The 19891-nt window shown below is 35.6% G+C and overlaps 1 protein-coding gene across 13 annotated transcripts in view; it reads left to right on the top strand.

Moving 5' to 3' along the window:
• The window catches only part of OtopLa (Otopetrin-like a), an 810925-nt gene that overhangs the window by 663975 nt on the left and 127059 nt on the right, over positions 1 to 19891 (top strand). The window contains exon 1 of one of the 13 annotated variants that reach the window (XM_068363673.1): positions 3637 to 3780. The exons of the other annotated variants lie outside the window; for them this stretch is intronic. The gene's annotated coding sequence lies outside the window, so the exon portion shown is untranslated. Of the gene's footprint in view, positions 1 to 3636; positions 3781 to 19891 lie in introns of those variants that run through there. 13 annotated transcript variants of the gene reach the window in all.

The raw sequence follows: 19891 nt of genomic DNA, 5'->3' as shown, positions 1-19891 counted from the left end.
TATTCCCTTCTCTCTATTTTATTATTCTCTCTCTCTCTCTCTCTCTCTCTCTCTCTCTTTCTCTCCTCTCTCTCTCTCTCTCTCTCTCTCTCTCTCTCTCTCTCAGAAGGAAAAGTCTTCACACGCGCTATGTACATACGTTCAATACCTAGTTATGCGTATGAGGCACGTATAAGTATTTCTGTACCAAATTAAGAGTATGTGGATGAACACGGAAGTCCATACTCTAGGTTTTCCTAATTTCATCCCTCTTTTTGCATACTTTGATTGTTGGTAATGAGGAATTCGATGTCCTCTATTATTGATGCTAATCAAAATGCCTAAGGGAAAAAAAATCATTGCATGGGCGTAATACTCCATTTCAAAGTGAACTTATCACACTTGTTTGTTCTCGTGAAGCATTATTTTTTTATTATTTGTCTGAGCGAGATTCTTTTTATTGTTTCGTATGAGTATTTTGCACTAAAATAGGAAATTATATATAAGTTTTTAGCATTTCAAGTTGTTTATTCTAAATTTTTCGACTTGAATAGCTATTTGAAGCAACTTCCCAACATTATGAACCCAAGAATGTCTTTTACTGGATATTTTGTTTCATTGGGTCCTTTACCTCAAAATTATTCTTTAAACTCTAGCTCCAATTTGCTTACGGAATGAATATGACATATCGATGATAGAGCTGCCACTGATCGATGCTATATGCCAAATGATTTGGGATTATGCAATTTGATTTAAAGAACTATAAATCAGGATCCTATTAATTTCCGATGGAACTGAAAATAATTGTATAGAAATAGTCATATTCGAATCAAGGATCAATGTAATTGAAGCAATCCACTCAACCTGGATACAGTTCTTGAAGTTTTTTTTTTTATCTTTAAAGAATATCATACTGAAAGTAAAACGATTGATATTGCGCTCCCTCACGCCCGTGGCATAAGCACACATACGCACACATATTCATATTTATATACGTGTGCGTGTGTACGGTATACATATCTGTCTATATATATATATATATATATATATATATATATATATATATATATATTTATTTATTCCCATGCACTTTTTCCCCTTAAAAGGAGAGGGTGCCAGAAGAGATCAGCCTCATGGTTTTCTAATATATATATATGTGTATATATATATATATATATATATATATATATATATATATATATATATATATATATATATAAAACAAAGGAGAGTCATGTCACCGTTAAAGATGGAGTGATGCGAAAAGTCAAGGAAAGGGCGTATTACATGTTGCAAAGTTATGAATTAAGAAGATGACGTGTTACAGAATAGATGGAGCCAGAAGGTTGCAGGTTAAGTGCAAAAGATTGATTGAAATCTTCAAGTGTCTGAAGGAGTGATGTTTGGAATATATGAAGGGATTTTATACTCCAATATTCCTTTGAAATTGAAGTCCACGTGTTATATGCAAATGATTAAGTGAAAGGTGTAAAGATTAATGGTTTAGTAGTATGTGTCAAAGCATTTGAAATGGTTATAAATTGGGAGATATGCAGAAGTAGGGAAAGGATTAACGCAACGGGTGGGAGAATGGGTCAGTGTGCTTTTAAGAAGGCAGGGTTAATGAGAGATGATAGGTAGGAGAAAAGAGAGTACATTTTGGAAGTGTTTCAATGGGAGGGGAGATTGAAAAAGAACCTGCATTGATGTCTGAACATTGAGGTAGTGAGAGAATATGTAGAAGTTTGGGGGTGAATGGAGTTTGAATAACTGCTGCTGATGAGAGCTTTCAGCCTTTGAAATAGGAAATTGTCAGTGGTTTTTGTCACGTGTTTTCTCGAGATACAACGCCTGTTTTTGTGTGCGGATAGGGCTTGAAGATGAAATATATCAATTATCAGTTATTAATTTCAGTGTCTCTTTTCCTTTCACATGTAATTATTAAGGCCAGACCAATGTGATACTTCTGCAATATCTTTTTGATTTACGTGACCGATATTTTTGTAGTGATATCAGCTCAGTTGACATAAATAATCAGTAGAGTTACTCAGTTTGTGCCTTCTATAATAAAGTGATAATTGGATAAAACTCAGAGATGATTATTACACTTCAGATGATTTTTTTTTTCCATAGCTTACATCCGAAAATAGTGTAAGTGAAACCATGAACTGACTGGTAATAATCGTCACTGATTTTTAATATACTGTTGCTTATTAATCGATGAATGTTATTTGTGTTCTATAATTTAGGGTTTTCATTTCTTCAGCGAAATTTAGTAATTGATTATTATTTTATGTTTGTGAACCTATGATTATCTGATGTGGGAAATAGGTCTCCCTTTAAATCTAACAATTGTAACGTTGCCATTTTATTTGGAACAGGTGTGAGAGACAAGCAACTGTCACTGATAAAAACTACAGTTAAAAAAAGATAACTATTTCCCTTAGAAATATACTCCACGTTCTATGGAATGTAAAAACTCCAGTTGAAAGCATCTGGCAAATAAAACAAATCTTTCGGTTTTTTTCTTTGATTGCAATTGTTTGAATATTTTTTTACTGCTTGGAATTGTTTATATCCTCCATTGCACATAGGTGATCGTTATCCTTTCTGCAAAAAACTTTTACTACTTTCTGTTGTGTTTGAACCTCAGATTGTAAGTGGCTACAAAAACATTTTTTGAAAGCTTACGTGTTAATTTTCTGAGACCAATGCAGTTTTATACATGCAAGTATTGATATTTACTAAGTAAACTCCCATGTGATTTTAGGCATACACTTTTATTTCATATACCCTGTAATATATATTTTATTATTTTAAGAGATAATACGTTAGAGATGAGATGAAGTGTGTATATATATATATATAATATATATATATATATATATATAAACTATACTTTGCTTGGTTGAATTTTTTACTTAGCTATTTTCGAGGTTTCTACTTTCTTGTCAGGTTACTAAAGAATACCTTACGGATTTTTAAATTCCATTGGTGAGATAGTTTCTTTTTTTTTTCCTTTTGGTTCAACCTCATGATTAATTGAGGATTCCCGACTACAGCTTAAATGTCATTGTATTTTTTATTGTAGTTTGGTGATAGAAGGCTGATACATTGCGCTGGGGGCGCTGCTATATCCACGCAGCTAGGGCTGGGTTTAGTTGGGTGGGAGTACTTGATGCTGTGAAGAGGAGAGAGAGAGAGAGAGGAGAGAGAGAGAGAGAGAGTGAGAGAGAGAGAGAGAGAGAGTAAAAGTAATGGCTAACCCACTATAAGTTTCCCCCATCGACTGATGCTGTTGTATTGATGGTTGAATATGCATCTTCGTTCGTCTCTCTTTCTTGAGTCTTTTGGTACTTGTTTAACAGCCTTTTTTTCCCAAGGACTACTATTTCCAAATTACTGTATTCTCTCTCTCTCTCTCTCTCTCTCTCTCTCTCTCCTCTCTCTCTCTCTCTCTCTCTCTCTCTCTCTCTCTCTGATTCCTAGACTCTCACTCCCCCACTCTTTCTCACGCTCTCACTCTGGCTCTCCCTGCAGCCTCTTCCTCCGCCTCCCCACCCTTTTCCTCCTCCTCCTCCACCGCCATCTCCTCCTTCCTCTCTTCATGTTCGTGCTGCTCGTCCAGCAGTGGCACCACCGCCGCCTCTAGTTCTTTGTTTACATCGCTGGCGGCCCCCGACGGGAGAGCGGCGCCCCTGCGAGTGTCCCGTCGTGAAGCATTTAGAACCTTTCTTTAAAGGCACCGAAAGTGACCAGCAGTCTCCTCTTGTAGGGACCAAGTCACCATCCAAGAAAATGGTGCGGTGTCGTTCTATTGTGGTGTAGATAAGAGGATATCGGTGCCTCTTCGATGGTGACGCGCCGCGCAATCACGTACATACACACGCACTCCTGCCCTAGTGGTTGTGTGTGTGTGAGAGAGAGAGAGAAAGAGAGAGGGAAAAAAAGAGAGAGAGGTGTGGTGGTGGGGCAGGGGTGTAGTGTCACAAGGGGGTGCAAGATAGAGAGTGAGCAGGAGGGATGAATAGGAAGGAAAGAAAATAAAGGGAAGAGAAATAGGTGGAAGGGGGATGATGATAAAGCAAACCCTCCCCCCCCCCCAAGCCAATTCCCCTTAACTACCTCTCAACTAACGTTCCCTGTTTATCCTCTTGTTGAGACTTGGCCTCGACCTGATCCCCCTTTTCTTCCTGTAACCCCCTCCCCCCAATGTTTAGTTTTTGAGGAAAAGGAGAGAAGGGGGGTGGAAGAGGAGGGGGGGAAAATGCTATATCGAAGACTTTCCCCCACCTGAACTATTTATTTTCCTTTCCAAGTTATTTTGGTATAATCCCCCTATCCTCCAAAGAAAAAATATATCATTGATGAAATGGACCTCATATTGAAATTTCAAGTGAAAAAACTCCTGGTGTTCAAAGGGATTCTTATATAACATAATTTGTGTTTTATGTAGCATTTGAAGCTGAAACGTTTTAAGCTGAAACGTTCAACTCAATTTCGAATACTGAAGCCTCATTCAAAATTCAAATTTCCAGTGTGTGTTTACTTTCATATGCAGTGGGGACTGTTCAGAGCCCAATTGTAGTAACTTCCGGAATACAACAAGTGGATATTATCACTGGACCTGTAGCTCTGTCTTGGAAATAGTCACGCCAATTTTCATTCTTGTACACCAATGTTTGATGCTACTAGATTTTAGCCTTTATGCCTCAGAACTTTTGCAATGTTGAAAGGTCTCGTGTGACTGACCTTCAGTAGATTGAATAATCAGAACATTCTGTTTTGTCTGGGTGCTTGGGTGATCTCGCCTGCATATAACCATCCACGGTATCCACTTACTTGTTTATCTAAAACACTTTAACTAAAGTAAACTACTTTGCCATATTTATACTGTATCATTGAAGGATGGCTGTGTTTTTTATTTAGGAGACCTCAATCTGATATCTTTTCATTCCGTTATCTGTAAAATTACTGCTTTTCACCAAAGGTTGGCCTTAGCTCGATATTTTCAGAAGTTGCTACAAGAGTAGGCTACAGTTTTTCAAGCAGAATTTCTCACAGATTTGACTTATTTATTTTTTATGAAAGTTTTGTAGTATTGAGCAGTGTTGTAAACTTGACAGTTTTAACATTAACCTTTTTTTTTCCTTTTTTTTTTTTTGGTTAAAGGTATGGTGAGACCATTTTAGAGCAGAGACCTTTCATTACAAAATGACACTTTTTTTTTGGATATGGAGATTTATATATTGATTGTTTAATAATTTTAATTATTTTACACTAAAATTGTTTTTTCAACATAGATATCCCTTAAGGCTTATTTTACGAATTTAAGTATACAGAGACTTCAATTATGACACTGCGAGTAATCGCAGGCCCTTAATCAAGACAGTAGCTTCATAGATTATGTTGAAATGTTTCTAACTTAACGAGAAACTACTCATTTCGTTGCTTGACTATGCAAATGAAAAATGTTTTGCTAGCAATGAAGTCGTAGTTTTGACGTACTGAAGTATTGGAAGTTTTGTCTATTCCATTTAATAACTAATTATCTGGTAAAATGTTATCACTTGGGAGTGGCCCTTTCTCTTAATAATTTATGTGCACGTTTTGTGCCAATTATATAACTCAAAGTTACGTCCGAACACAGCAATATGGTCTCATGTCTGTTGTCTAAGAGTACAGTAACATTATTATTGAAGGGCATTTTATTTTAGTGATTTGTTAAGGTTTGGTTGGAAAGGCGTTTATGGATTTCCAATACAGTTTTCTTATTCTTATTCCCGTTTCTCTTTTGGGATGGGTTGGGTGAATACTCTCACTCTGGGTTATTTTCTGTATTTATGGCTAGCACTATTTAATGACCACTCATGGGTCCTAAATCTAGAGGCTATAGAGGATAATAGGGAATACCAGGTTGAATGGCTTCCAGTATAAATACTGGAAGATGAGTCAATGTATATGAATGAAACCCCTTTGGTGAAACACGGGAAATATGCGAGAGAAATCAAAGAAAATATTTTCCACTTGGAAGTTTCGTGCATAACAATCGTTAAATGAAAATCTAAATGATATATAAAAAAGAAACGATTAGAACTTTACCCAGGAAAATTTTATATAGGAAAACTCTTTTATGTCTTGCAGAGATATTATTTTTCAGCAGAGCGCAGCGTAGTCAAGCAGAAAATAGGGTAAGTATAGCTCGATATACTTACACCACTACTATTGTTACTATTAATTATCACCATTACGGTGCATGGTTTTCTTTATTGCAAAATTTAGGAAAATCGGCAGTTGTTTCCTTTTGAACTGCCTCATATTGTTTCCCATATCTCTTAAAAGTTCTAAAAATGCATTTTTTTTTTCAAGATTCGAGTTCTGGATTTAACAAATTAGAATTTTCCATAAGAATTATTTTCTCTATTTGACTTAGATAACAGAATTCCTTGAATTTTACAATTCACTTTTATTGAAGGAAAATCCTGAATGTAAATAAAATTTAGTAAATAGACCTTTTTTCTTTGATTTGCGATATGATGTGCTCAGTTAGCATGCTACTAAAACTGACTAGATACCAGACCACATTAAATGTTGCTTAGTGATTCCATGTGATTATAAACCACTTAGCAGTGCCAGAGCTTAAAATGAACCATAGTGAATAAAGAACCTCCACCCACATGTAAATCCCAATATAGTGTCCGATAATTGATACAATATCCATCCCCTTTTCGAAAGTTCATAATGTGAAGAATATTTCATGTATTTAAACCCATTTCCAAGTGTACAAGGAAGGTGTGGGACATTGTTAAGTGTCTTTTTTTGGAAATCAGGGAAGGAGGAAAAACACTCACTTGATGTTGACAAATAACTGGAATTTATTTGTTTGTGTTGATTGTTTTCTTGTTTGCAGTTCAATTTGTCGCTTGGTGATGTTTGTCGTTATGTTTTGTATATCTTTCGTTTCTTCTTCTTTTTCTTCTTATTCTCTCAACAGCAAAACTACACAACTTCTGAAACTACTGCCAGTGCATGATATTCATTCTTACCTGCTTGCCACGCCGGTTTCTTACTGCTTACATTTCCGGCTATATTCTTTTCCTTTGCCATTTTTTCAATCTTTATCTGTATTTTATTTCAGATTCTATTTTTAATTGATTTTCCTCATTGTTGCCACTTTACATCATTATCCCATCTTTCTGTCAGTTCCCCTTTCCTTCATTCTTTTTTCCTGCGCATCTTCCTTTATCAAACTAACCCTCAAAGTCTTCTTCCTTAACTTACTCTGGAAATAATATTGTGAGGGGCTCATGATAAGGTAGTTGCCACTTGAGTAAGGGTCATCCAAGACGAGGTGGGATGCAAAGCAAGGGAAAAGAAAGAGAGAGAGAGAGAGAGAGAGAGAGAGAGAGAGAGAGAGAGAGAGAGAGAGAGAGAGAGAGAGAGAGAATCTTATGAACATGTATTGTACGTTGCATGCAAAAGCGTATACATATGTAAATATTTATTCATCGGAACTGTATAACGTGTTGTGATACCTCAGCTTCAGTTGACTAATTACAGTATTAGGCCTATGATGACTTTTTTTGTCGACCACTGTTGCCTGTATTTGATGTTGTTTATTGATTTACTGCTTACAGTATGGATGACTCAATACTGACAAAACGTGGTACCTTCAAGACTTGAAAAATTCATTTAGGCATTTCCAAGTTAAAAAAACAAAATTTGGATGAAGCCTCGTGTGTTTTTAGTGAAAAAATCAACTTTTTACTCTACTTTCAATCAAAAACTTATTCTAAAATAACATCTCTGTAATTGAAGGATATATATACAGTATACTTTCAAATTTTGTAGTTTTTATTGTAATCATTGATTAATTTTGCTGTTTTAACAATATGAAATGCATATTCATGCAAGGTATTATTGAAAAATAATGTTATTCATACGAGAGTATATAAACGTTTCTTTAAGATTGTATTAGATTTGAAAGAACCGTAACCGTTTTTGTTTTTGTTTTTGTTTTTGCAAATATAGGAAAGGAACAAAATCTTTGCTCCTACTAACTCTTCGTATACACACACACACACACACACACACACACACACACATATATATATATATATATATATATATATATATATATTTATATATATATATATATATATATACATATATATATATATATATATATATATATATATATATATATATGTATGTATGTATATGGATGTGCATGCAATTTGGAGCCATTTCTATTCAAAGAACTCTTAACGAAGCAACATAAATAACTAAAGGTCAACGATATTAATTTTAATAAATTTTTTGGTGGGAAATAGAAACAAAAAAGTCTTCAGCGTTTATGAAAATGCAGTCGTATTTTGAGTACGTTCTCTTTATAAATAATTCCACCAGACCACAATTTGAACATTTAGATAATAATAATAATAATAATAATAATAATAATAATAATAATAATGATAATAATAATAATAATAATAATAATGCCCAAAATTTTTTTATTTCACTGCATTAGTCAGTCACAGCTGGCAATTTTAAGAACCTAATGGATAAATACAAAACTACAGTTGTATCATCAGTAACAATAAACTACATGAATCCCTCGTTTAAAAAAGAGAGAATTGGGTCAGGCGTCCTGTCAGGACGTGACCTTACATCTACGTCTCCTCGTCTTTCCCTGCCACGTCGGTTCTGTCGATATACTGTTTCACAATCATCACATAAGTCTGCTTTAAACGTAACGTGAGGTCACATTGTTGAATATTAATACACGATTAGGGTTATTAGTTTTTTTTTTTTTCTAGGAACACCTTTTATTTTGTTTGATAACTACAGGTTTCATGAAATGCGAGTGAATTTCATTTTAGAAATGAATTCAAAATTAGGATTTCTAGTTTGTTTATTGTTATATATTATGAAAAATATAATTATTTATGAATATTATTATTATTCCCTCTCTACTCAGATTATCAACCAGGTTTTCTTTGGAGAAAGTTACTAGTTTTAAACATTGTCAATTTTATATATTCAGTCATATCAGCCCTTCCTTGCCTGACCTTGACAAACAAATTTATATTTACTTGAAAAAAAAAAAAAAATGGTTCCACCGATCGCATAAAAGACTGAGATTTTAGCCGGGATCGGCAATATTGGGCAGTTTTAAAATCAGGGGAAAATATTCTATTGTCTGTTTAAACAAAATAACGCCAAGATTGAAATGGAAATGTTTATTCGTTCTAAGGTTGAAAGATGTTTTTAAGGTTTTGAAAAACTATTGGAAATGTAGGAAGAACTAGAGGGGCACTCAGTAGAACGCAGACCTCCTCCGCGGCAGCTTATTTCTTGACCTTGACCTTTGACCGTCTCATCTATTAATTGGCATGGGGTTTTATACACTCAAATATGAACCAAGTTTGAAGTGGTTGTGACAGCGATGTCCAAACTTATGGCTGATTACGTAAATTAGACATTTTGCTTGACCATGACTTTGACCTTTCAAAATTTCATCATTTCCAGCTTTCTACATAATAGTTAATCCATGCAAGTTTCATTACTCTACGATTAGAATTGTGTCAGGAAGCTCTTTACAAACAAACAAACAAACAAACACAAACAGGGCCGAAAACATAACCCCCTTCCAACTTCGTTGGTCGAGGTAATTAACCTTGATACCTACGGGGAAAAAAGGTTTGTTCAGCCAAAACCAACACGATATATATTCCTATTCAATCAATGTACTGCCGAGGCTTATGTCATGCTGGAGTAGACCGTGCTATTATCATTATCATTATTAATAGCCAAGCTACAACCCTAATTAGAAAAGCAGAGTGCTATAAAACTAAGAGCTCCAATATGGAAAATAGCCCAGTGAGGAAAGGAAATAAAGAAACATAGAAACAGTAGGCCTGAATGTACCCTCAAGTAAGAGAACTCAACCCCAAGGCAGTGGAAGACCATGGTACAGAGGCACTACCCAAGACTGAAGAACAATAGTTTGATTTTGGAGTGTCCTTCTCCTAGAAGAGCTAGTTACCATAGCTAAAGTGGAAAGTAGCCACTGAACAATTACAGTGCAGTAGTTAACCCCATGAGTGAAGAAGAATTATTTAATTATCTTTTTGTTGTCAGGTGTATGAGGAAAGAGGAGAATGTGTAAAGAATAGGCTAGACTACTTGGTGTATGTGTAGGCAAAGAAAAAATGAGCCATATCCAGAGAGGGATTCAATGTAGAACTGTCTGGCCAGTCAAAGTACCTAGTACTCTAGCGAATAGTATATGGACGAGTGGTTGCTGCCTTGGTCGACTTACTACCTCTGCAAAAGTCATGTTTTTACGAATTACAACCGTTAATACAATTTCAAAGTTTACTTATAAATAGAGGGTATATTACCTTTAAGACTGCAAAAAAGTTTTAGGGTGAGAAAACAATGAAAAAAAAAAATATTGGAAAAGTTATAGGAAAAATAATGGTTTGGGACTGGCGGGTTGACTGATGCTTCTATGTGGACATGAATTATTTTACAAAAAAAGCACATTCGATGGCTCATTGGTGAAGGAAGGAATGATTATGTTATAATACAAAAGAGTAGCAGATGGCTTCAACTACTAGATTTCAGGATAAGGTAGGAAAAAATAATAAAAAAAATATGAATAAATAGGAATCAGGAAATATGGTATTGACTGGAAAGAGAAGACTATATCCTTTGACCGGTTATGGGGGGGAGGGGGGGTTGTAGGGTATTCCCCCCCTATCCATATATAGTCTTTAAAAGGGACACTGGCTTCTTCCGTGTTTATTGCCCGATGTTTATCGAGAAACTGAATAACACCTCTTGTTAGATTCTCATGGTTCTGGAAGACAAGCTAAGAACGGTTATTCCCAATCATTAATCTTGAATTCGTTCTTCGAATGATTAAAGGGCAACTTTACAAGGGCTAGATTCTTAAGATTTAACGGTTGATATTCCGTTCTATGCTGCTCCTATTCAGCTACTGATCAAATAGGGAGGAGAGAGGAAATAAATGGAAAAATTTCCTCTCTACTAATTGCTGCTTTATTGATGAATAGTTTTTGAGTAGATTCTTTTCAAACTGCATTTTAGTTATGTTTTTAATAGTCAATCATACGCAGCTCTCTCTCTCTCTCTCTCTCTCTCTCTCTCTCTCTCTCTCTCTCTCCCCAGGATTCATTTATTATAATTGAGGAACCCAGAGTTCGACTCCTGCGTTAGGAAAAGTATGCCATAAAAGTGTTGAGCACTTAATAATAACACTGTAATCCTCTTCACACCTGATTTGCATTTAGGGAGGGGCCGAACAGTGCCTGGCCAGGTCAGGTGAGTAAGGGACTCGAAGCACAATTTAAGGCCATTTTAATCACTGCCACCATGCGCAGTGCGGACAAGGGCTTTATTCTCGAACAATAGTACGCCGCTGGATGCTTTTCAATTTAACTCGATTGACTTTAAGCCTGTCTCTTATTAAAATATTGATGAAAACCTCCTAATCAAAACCCCGAGAATCTCAAAACACAATGTCCATCAGTTCGCCAACAGTTATTTAAAGTTGATAAACCAGTCTCTCATTTACTTGTAGAAGTTGCTGGGATCATCTTAGATTGATTGATTGATTTAAAGTTTTCTGGCATCCTGACATCTAAGGTCATTGACGCCGAGGATCATCTTATAAACAAGTCGAAAGTATACTGGGAATTTCCAGCTTGGTCAGGTTCTGACCTGGTGTCTGCATTCATGGCACGTATCATGTAGATAGCTTGGTCGCTTCTAAGATGTCAGTCAAACTAATGTGCGATGGTGTCTGTGGTTAGACTTCCAAGTATCTCTCATATAGTACCAAGCGTGAATGGTCTCCATTTGTTAGTCGGTCGATGATGGACGTTCTGGCAGGTTTTGTTAGCTGTCTTGGTTCCTCTTTATTTCTTATATATATATATATATATATATATATATATATATATATATATATATATAAATATGAGAGAGAGAGAGAGAGAGAGAGAGAGAGAGAGAGAGAGAGAGTGTTTATATCAGGACATATATACGACCAGGACCATTATTCCCACTTAAGTAGACAATGGCCTTTTTACGTAATGGTAGTACATCCACTGTTTAATTTCTATGCAAATTTTGTAGCTTTATATTGCACATAACTGGGTTTGTTTGTATCCAGCTTACTTGCTTAAGTTGCTTGGCTACCGTCACTTGTATACATGAGCTAATTGATAAGAAGTGTTATAGTTGTGTAAGGGATGAATTGACAGGGAAATATTCTTGATCGGTGTTTTAGTATTATCAAGGAATAAATAACTTCAAGCAGCTTTGAATCTACTGACGAGATTCAAGATGGTTTTAGGTTTCTCTTTGAAAGAAAATGCAGAATGTCACCCCATTTAACTTTAACCCAATAAATTCCATTTGGAATGGACGAAGGATAATCACCAACGGTTTGGAAGATCAATGCTACTTAGTTTTGTTACTATTTCTATCTTTCTTCTTTTAGTCTAATGTGTGAATTAGGATAGTGATGTTAGATTTTTCAGCCTATCTTGTAAATTATATCATCTACAATTGTGTGTGATTCTATTTAATATCCCAGCCTCTACTACTTTGGTTGCATCGTTACAAGTACTATGGATGTTGTATGCAAACAATTAAAAGATTTCTAAGTTATTATTTTTTTTTTAGTTTTTAATATTTCTATGAACTGTTAAAACATTTATTTGATGGTTGGTGAAAGGCAGATTGGCACTGAAGCGATTTCCCACGTTCAAAGAGCTTTTGTAACAAAAACTTATGTTACGAATATTGTTTATATTTCATAGTATTGTAATGTAATGATTACTACTGTATTGTAAGATTGCTGGTCGAAAGATTCACAGTACTCGAAAGAATTTTTTTTTTAATTTTATTTTCTTCATTATGCTAAGTGTTGGAATAAGTCAGGTTGGGTGGGGGGGGGGGAGGGTGAGTGTTATTGGCCTCCGAGACGTCCCAACAAGGAAGGCGCTGAAGGCCGCGGTACTGATGGTTTTTGTGGCTATGGCCCCTCTCCATGTTGGCATCCGTCCATGCGCCATCAAGATCGCATTTGGCACCGAGGGCCGTCAGAGCCAACTTCCAGCCCACTGAATTCAACTTGAACGCCACCCCTAATAGGGCCCGGCGTGACCCGTCCGCTGCCTTATCGCTTTGGTATTGAATGGACGAGTAATCGGCTTTCGTCATTCAATCTATCTCTAAGGTTTCCTCAGATAAATGGTCATAGGAGGTATCTTCTCCCTTTTTCCACTCTTCAGTTATCGAGTCCCTGGGTCAAGGGCTCGCAGATGCTGTGCTTTGGATATCTTTCTTATGAAAATAGAGTCTGGGCGAATATTTTGTTGGATGATGACCTTTTTTTTTAGGTGAATTCAAGCTTTACAAAAATACCTCTTTAGTAATGTTTTTACACAGAAGTATGTATTTATTTAGGTTTTTTTTTTTTTTGCTACGATTATAATGCGTACACGCACAAGAATATAAAATGTATATCTCTTCCATTATGTATTAGTCTTGCGACAATATCATGATAGATGATACCGATCATAAATGGAATTTATTCTTTCCTTATATTCCAGTGATAATTAGATACTTCCACACATACATACATACTCATATATATATATATATATATATATATATATATGTATATATATATATATATATATATATTATGTTTATGTATATACATATAATGTGTGTGTCGATAGATAGAGAGAGAAGCGAGATTAATTCGAAAACATCAATTTCATCTTCACTGAGCCATTAAATGGCTAACGTCTTATGATTGATTATCATGTCACTGTTATGACAGAGGCGTAATCTTAGGAGAAGATCTGATGAATGGTTTTCGCCCTAGTTTGGCAATGTATTACTGCGTCGAGGCATTGCCTTATTTGATTATATAATAACATGCATTACGGCAAAACCCTATTTACTCGTGTCTATTATTTGATCTCCCTTTCATCTTTGCATCCCTTGATGCGTCGCATGATGCCTGACTGACAACAAGATGCGTATGTGAATTAATGCTCAAGTTATCATGAGCGTTATACGTTTTGGGAGAGAGAGAGAGAGAGAGAGAGAGAGAGAGAGAGAGAGAGAGAGATTATAGTGTCTGAAATGTGGTCTGGTTTTATTAAAAGGTTTTCGATTTATATGCGGTGGACGCTGTACATACCTTTTTTATGATTTTTACCAATGTTTTCCAAAGCTGTTCGATTGCAAGTCCTGTTTCCAATGTCACCTTCATGCAGGATTGCATTTGAGCTGGCCTCATGAAGACCAAATTGAAAGCAAGTTTAAAGCACCCACTTGGTTTTTATATGCGCATTCATACATTCACCCACACATATATATATATATATATATATATATATATATATATGTGTGTGTGTGTGTGTGTGTGTATGTGTGTGTGTACTTGTGTATTAAACATTTATTACACAAGGGAAAGCACCGGTGAACAGGATCCACACGAAGCATTTGTGATTTTTGTGTAATTTTTACATTTTTAGTAAAACCATATAAATCCGAGTTCAATGTATTGTTCTATCACACAACAATTTGAGTTTGCTTTTTATTTTCTATTTTTATGTATTTAGATTTTTTATTTGACAGATTTTATGTCTCCATGAATAATCTTAACTGGTCGTGATAGAGGTTTTTTTATAGTGTGAACGCCAAAGTAAAATTTCCATGTTCGTTATCATAAAATCTAGAATTGTGTATTTTGGTCGTTAACAGGCATATCAGATCTAGCATGATTTAGCCGACATGTACATTCTGTTATAAATTAATCCTTTATTTAAGTGTCTCTAAGTCTAAATACAGCTTAAAAAGTAGCTATATGTTTCGTTCCAGATACCGTTGGATTGAACTTGTCAAAATATTGTTTTCGTTAAAAACATCCTCACTGTTGCAACTCTTCTTTCTCTTGCTTGTAACAAACCGAATATGCCAACCGAAACAAATTGGTCCAGAGACGCCTGTCGCCGAAGGCTTCTTCTGAAACAGTGAGATGAGGTGGCTGCTATTGATTTTCGTGCAGTTTCATTCTTTTACGCAGACAGTTGTAGCGTATATATTACGTGGGTGGGTGGGGGGAGACATTTAAAGAGCAGCTGAATACCATCTCTACTCCACATTGAATACTAGATTCAGTCTCTGTTTAATATTGAACGAGACACCCCAAAATGGAAGCGCCAATGTGATGGAATTTCTCCTCCTCTTCCTTTAGCTATTTTCTGATATTGGTGAAATATACCATATTGACCAAATATTCTAGTGCATGAAAATCAGCTATAGCCAAACGTCCTACAATCACGTTTATACTGATATAACCTGTCCTTTAAATGCATTTTACCTTAATTTACTCATTGTATCATGAAAATAATCTGACTGATAAGAGCAGACAACATACAGACCAAAATCTCATTAAGATAAATACAGACTCTTTTCGTTGTGTATGTATAACCCTACTTACATGTCGGAATAAGGACTTTAGAGTGGACTTCCCAAGCAGCTGGGTCATGGTAATCCTTTATTACTACACAGGAGCTCTGGCAGTTTATTAGGGAAAGCGACTGCTGTTGAGACCCTACTCCACTCCACTCCACTCCCACTCTCTCTCTCTCTCTCTCTCTCTCTCTCTCTCTCTCTCTCTCTCTCTCATAACAAAATTTCGTTCTATGAAGACAGATAAAGGTTAAAATGGATTATTTATAATTGTTTGATGGTTAGTGATGTATTATGATATATAATGGATGGTGATAATCATTCTCATATTTTTAAACGTTAATAGAATGCTTTTTAGAAACTACAGTCTAGAATAAGGTTGTGTAACCAGTAGGCGTTCTCGGTTGCTCATTTGCAAGTCCCCTCCAGTAACGTGAGAATACGCTATTTATTTCATTATTTCTTCCAATAAGGTGAAGGCAGATATGTGACTTCCATCCAACACATTTTCTGGGCAATAGTATGCAATTAAGTGGCTGGACAAATTCTTATTCTTGTCTGTAAAGTGTGTATGGAATATATATATATATATATATATGTGTGTGTGTGTGTGTGTTGTGTGTTGTGTGTGTATATATATATATATATATATGTGTGTGTGTATGTATATATATATATATATATATACTGTATATATTTATGTAAAGATGTGTCTACGTATACGTATATACCTTTATGCATATGTACGCATGTTATTTGTAAAATATTTTGAACAAATCTATTGTTAATAGAGGTGACAATATGAAAGTTTTCGATATCCAACTACAATACTCCAACACCCAAGGGGTGACCTTAAATCTTATGGAATGTATAGTTTTACTGCAGGGTATCCACCAAACACTTTTTGTTATAACAGTAAGTTCGAATTTGCCCCCGAATAGTCTTTGCCAATAGGAGGATTGAATCAAACTTCTCCAACCTATCATGGTATTTGAATGTGTGGTTTTACTTAAGTGAAATCCGCACCACTGCACCCCTCACTTCCGTGATCATAATCTAAGCTGGCCATTACCGCACCTGACACAATGCAGCCATTGATTATTTACAATATGCGGTCGATTATTGTCATTATTGATTAGTTTCACGAGACACTGACCTACATTTCTATACTATCATGGGGTTGAGGAATTTGTTTATGTTCATTTGTAGAGGAGAGTAGAAACTAGAACAGAATTAAGTTTTAAGAAGTTGGACAGCAAAGGTGAAAGAGATCAAATGGAGAGAATGAAAAATAAGTAGATAGCAATGCAGCTGGAACCGAAGGGATTCTTCAAAAATTCTCAAGTGCCATCTGCATTGTCATGCAAGGAACATCGTAAAGGATCACCTGAACTCTTACGAGGAATATTCTGTCAAAGCAGTTCCATTTAATCTTAAGTGGAATAAGAAATCGTTATCCATTCGTATACACGATAAGAAAGATTCTTACATGTTATGAAAATATTGTTCATTTTATAGCTGAATACTACTTTTTACGGTAAAACAATAATAGGCAAACTAATGTTTATATTATTTTGGTGACCAAGAGGATTTTTGTGTGCTTCATGGTCGGTTTTATCATCACACTTTGTCTTTCTTTATCGTCTTTTTTATCACTCCATGTATGGCAGTTAACCCGTCCCCCTCCTATTCCTACGATGGCATCTTCATCACTCTTCTTTGGGTGCCTTAGAGATTTCCTCCGTCCTCCTATACTTCCCTCTCCATTTCCCAAGTGTATATATATCTTTCGAGGGACGTTAAGACCAGCCATGGTTAATCTATGTCCCAGCGGACTTGTAATTCTTCCGCTTGGACATGCTATCACCCGTACCAAGCTTTAAGCTTTTACTGTATATTGATTGTAACGCTATACATGCAGTGGGTATATACGTGTTTTCATACTGGTTCGTTTTTCTTTTTGAAATATTTATCTCCCTTTCAGGGTTTGGGGATTTGAAATTAATGAAAATATGGTCGATACATAATTCTGCAATGTTTAAAAATGATCCTATTTGTTTGATTTCCCCTTGAGTTATAATATATACAATAGTTACAATGCTGTAGAGGTGATATTCCATTATCATCGACCGGAAATAATGATTTATTCCAAATTGTTGAAACCTCATTTGGTTTTTCATAGTTGTGAAGTCCGTTTATGATTGCATTTTTGGTGTGCTTCTATATTACTATATTTTCGAAAATGAACGATGTTAACATTGGAACTACTTCTGTAATAATTTCAATTCTATATTTAAGATTGTCGTAAAGAAAAAGGGATAAACAGAGTCCTCTTATTGGTTTGTAGTTATAATAGGAGGTTAATCACTTTAGGTGAAAACAGTTCTCTCTTGGCAGAGGCAAGGGTCAGTGGCAATGCCCTAGCTAGCAGGACAATGCCCTAGAGACTGACCATATATACATATGATCAGCCCCCAAGCCCCTTCTCCACCCAAGCTGGCACCAGGGAGGGTCAGACAATGCTGGTGAATACTTAGAAAGTATATATATAGGCTTTCCCAAAACCCTCTTCCTTAGTTCACAAGGTTGCAGACACTAAAGAAACAGTCGAGCTCAAGTGGTACTCTAACCCCAGTCTGGCGATCGCCAGGCAGGGACGTTTCCAATAGGCCACCACAACCCTGGTATTATGCTAAAGATGATTAATATTGTAATTTCTTTGTTTTAGAAGTCATCATCACTGTAAAATTTACGACAAGATTAGGAAATTTTCCCAAATACCATTGTGGTAACCCTGCCATAACAAATGCTTGTGGTCATTCCGACTGTAGGGTAGAGAAGATTGGTGTGCTGGAAGCCCCTGAGACCGTCTGACTCCATTTCATGGTAATGAGGCTGTTTATGCATGTTTTCCATTTAGATCACATGCCAAGATTGTTGGATACGTTTTAACATATTGCACTCTCTCTCTCTCTCTCTCTCTCTCTCTCTCTCTCTCTCTCTCTACACTGGTCTTGTTGCTTTCATGTTTCAGCTATTCCCTATCTATATGACTTTGTGATGTCTTCCCGCTATTTCCCCGGGGCATCTTCAGTAGAAATCCATTTAAAGTTTCGGCTCAAATGATGAGGTATGCCATTTTATGTGGTAGTTTTTCGTTGTGTAGATTCTCGTCCTCTTCGAAGGGATCAGATAGTCTCGCGTAAGCTGGAACGGAATTTAAAGGAGATATCTTAACTGAAGCTGATCCTCTTGCATTAAAGCGAATATGAAACCATTAATACATTGTTGGGGTACAAGGATGTGTTAGGTACAGTGATTGGATGACGCTGGGCTTTTTACAAAACACACATACGGGTGCAAACACGCGCACATACACACACACACACACACATATATATATATATATATATATGTATGTATATATTTATATAAATACACACATATATACATACACACACATATATATATATATTTATATATATGTATATATATATATATATATATATATTTATTTCTATACACACACACACACACATATATATATATATATATATTTGTGTGTGAGAGAGAGAGAGAGAGAGAGAGAGAGAGAGAGAGAGATTGTATGTGTGTGTATGTATATAATGTATAAACTTATTTACATATGTACATTCATGTATATATTTCATTTTATATCATCCATATGTATAATTGAATCATATTTCCTAAGCCCTACATCGCAAAATAGCATCGCGTGATAAGCAAAACAAAATTCTCAGATCTTGTGTATTACAAGTGAAAAGGACACTCGCCAACTTATGTTGTTTACATGTTCAGATGTTTGCGTTTGTACGAATGACCTTTGGCCAACAAGCCATCGAGCAGGATGTTCAAATATGGAACCGATCAAGTATGAGAGAGAGAGAGAGAGAGAGAGAGAGAGAGAGAGAGAGAGGTGTGACCTACGCCGCAGCAGGCTGCTTTCTTTGAACCCACGTACAGCTGCGTTCAAACTCTTTAGCTCAGATGATAGCAAACAAGTGCCAGTGCTAGTATTCTATTACATTATAATAATGATAATAAAGTTCTTTAAATTATAATTTTTCTTCTTTTTATTGTTATTATTAATTCCTTTCGCTATTCATAACTGGATCCTGATAACTCAAGCTCTGTCATTCTTTATCTGCTTTCTTATCATCGTAGATTTATCTGACTTCATTGGGAGGTGTAAATACTATTTCCACTATGTTAATAGTCGAAGCAGACCCGTAAAGAACATTTCAAAGGTCAGTTTTATGGATCCACTGAGATTTATGTGGTTGGGAATAATAAACCCAGTCTTTTCTTTCAGTTACAGTTCATCATTTCGTTTTGCTTATGGTTTAGTCTTATATTTTCC

Source organism: Palaemon carinicauda, chromosome 40 (genome assembly GCF_036898095.1).
Source record: "Palaemon carinicauda isolate YSFRI2023 chromosome 40, ASM3689809v2, whole genome shotgun sequence".
Lineage (NCBI taxonomy): Eukaryota > Metazoa > Arthropoda > Malacostraca > Decapoda > Palaemonidae > Palaemon > Palaemon carinicauda.
The sequence above is the reverse complement of the archived record's forward strand: the minus strand, read 5'-3'. Positions and strand labels throughout refer to the sequence as shown.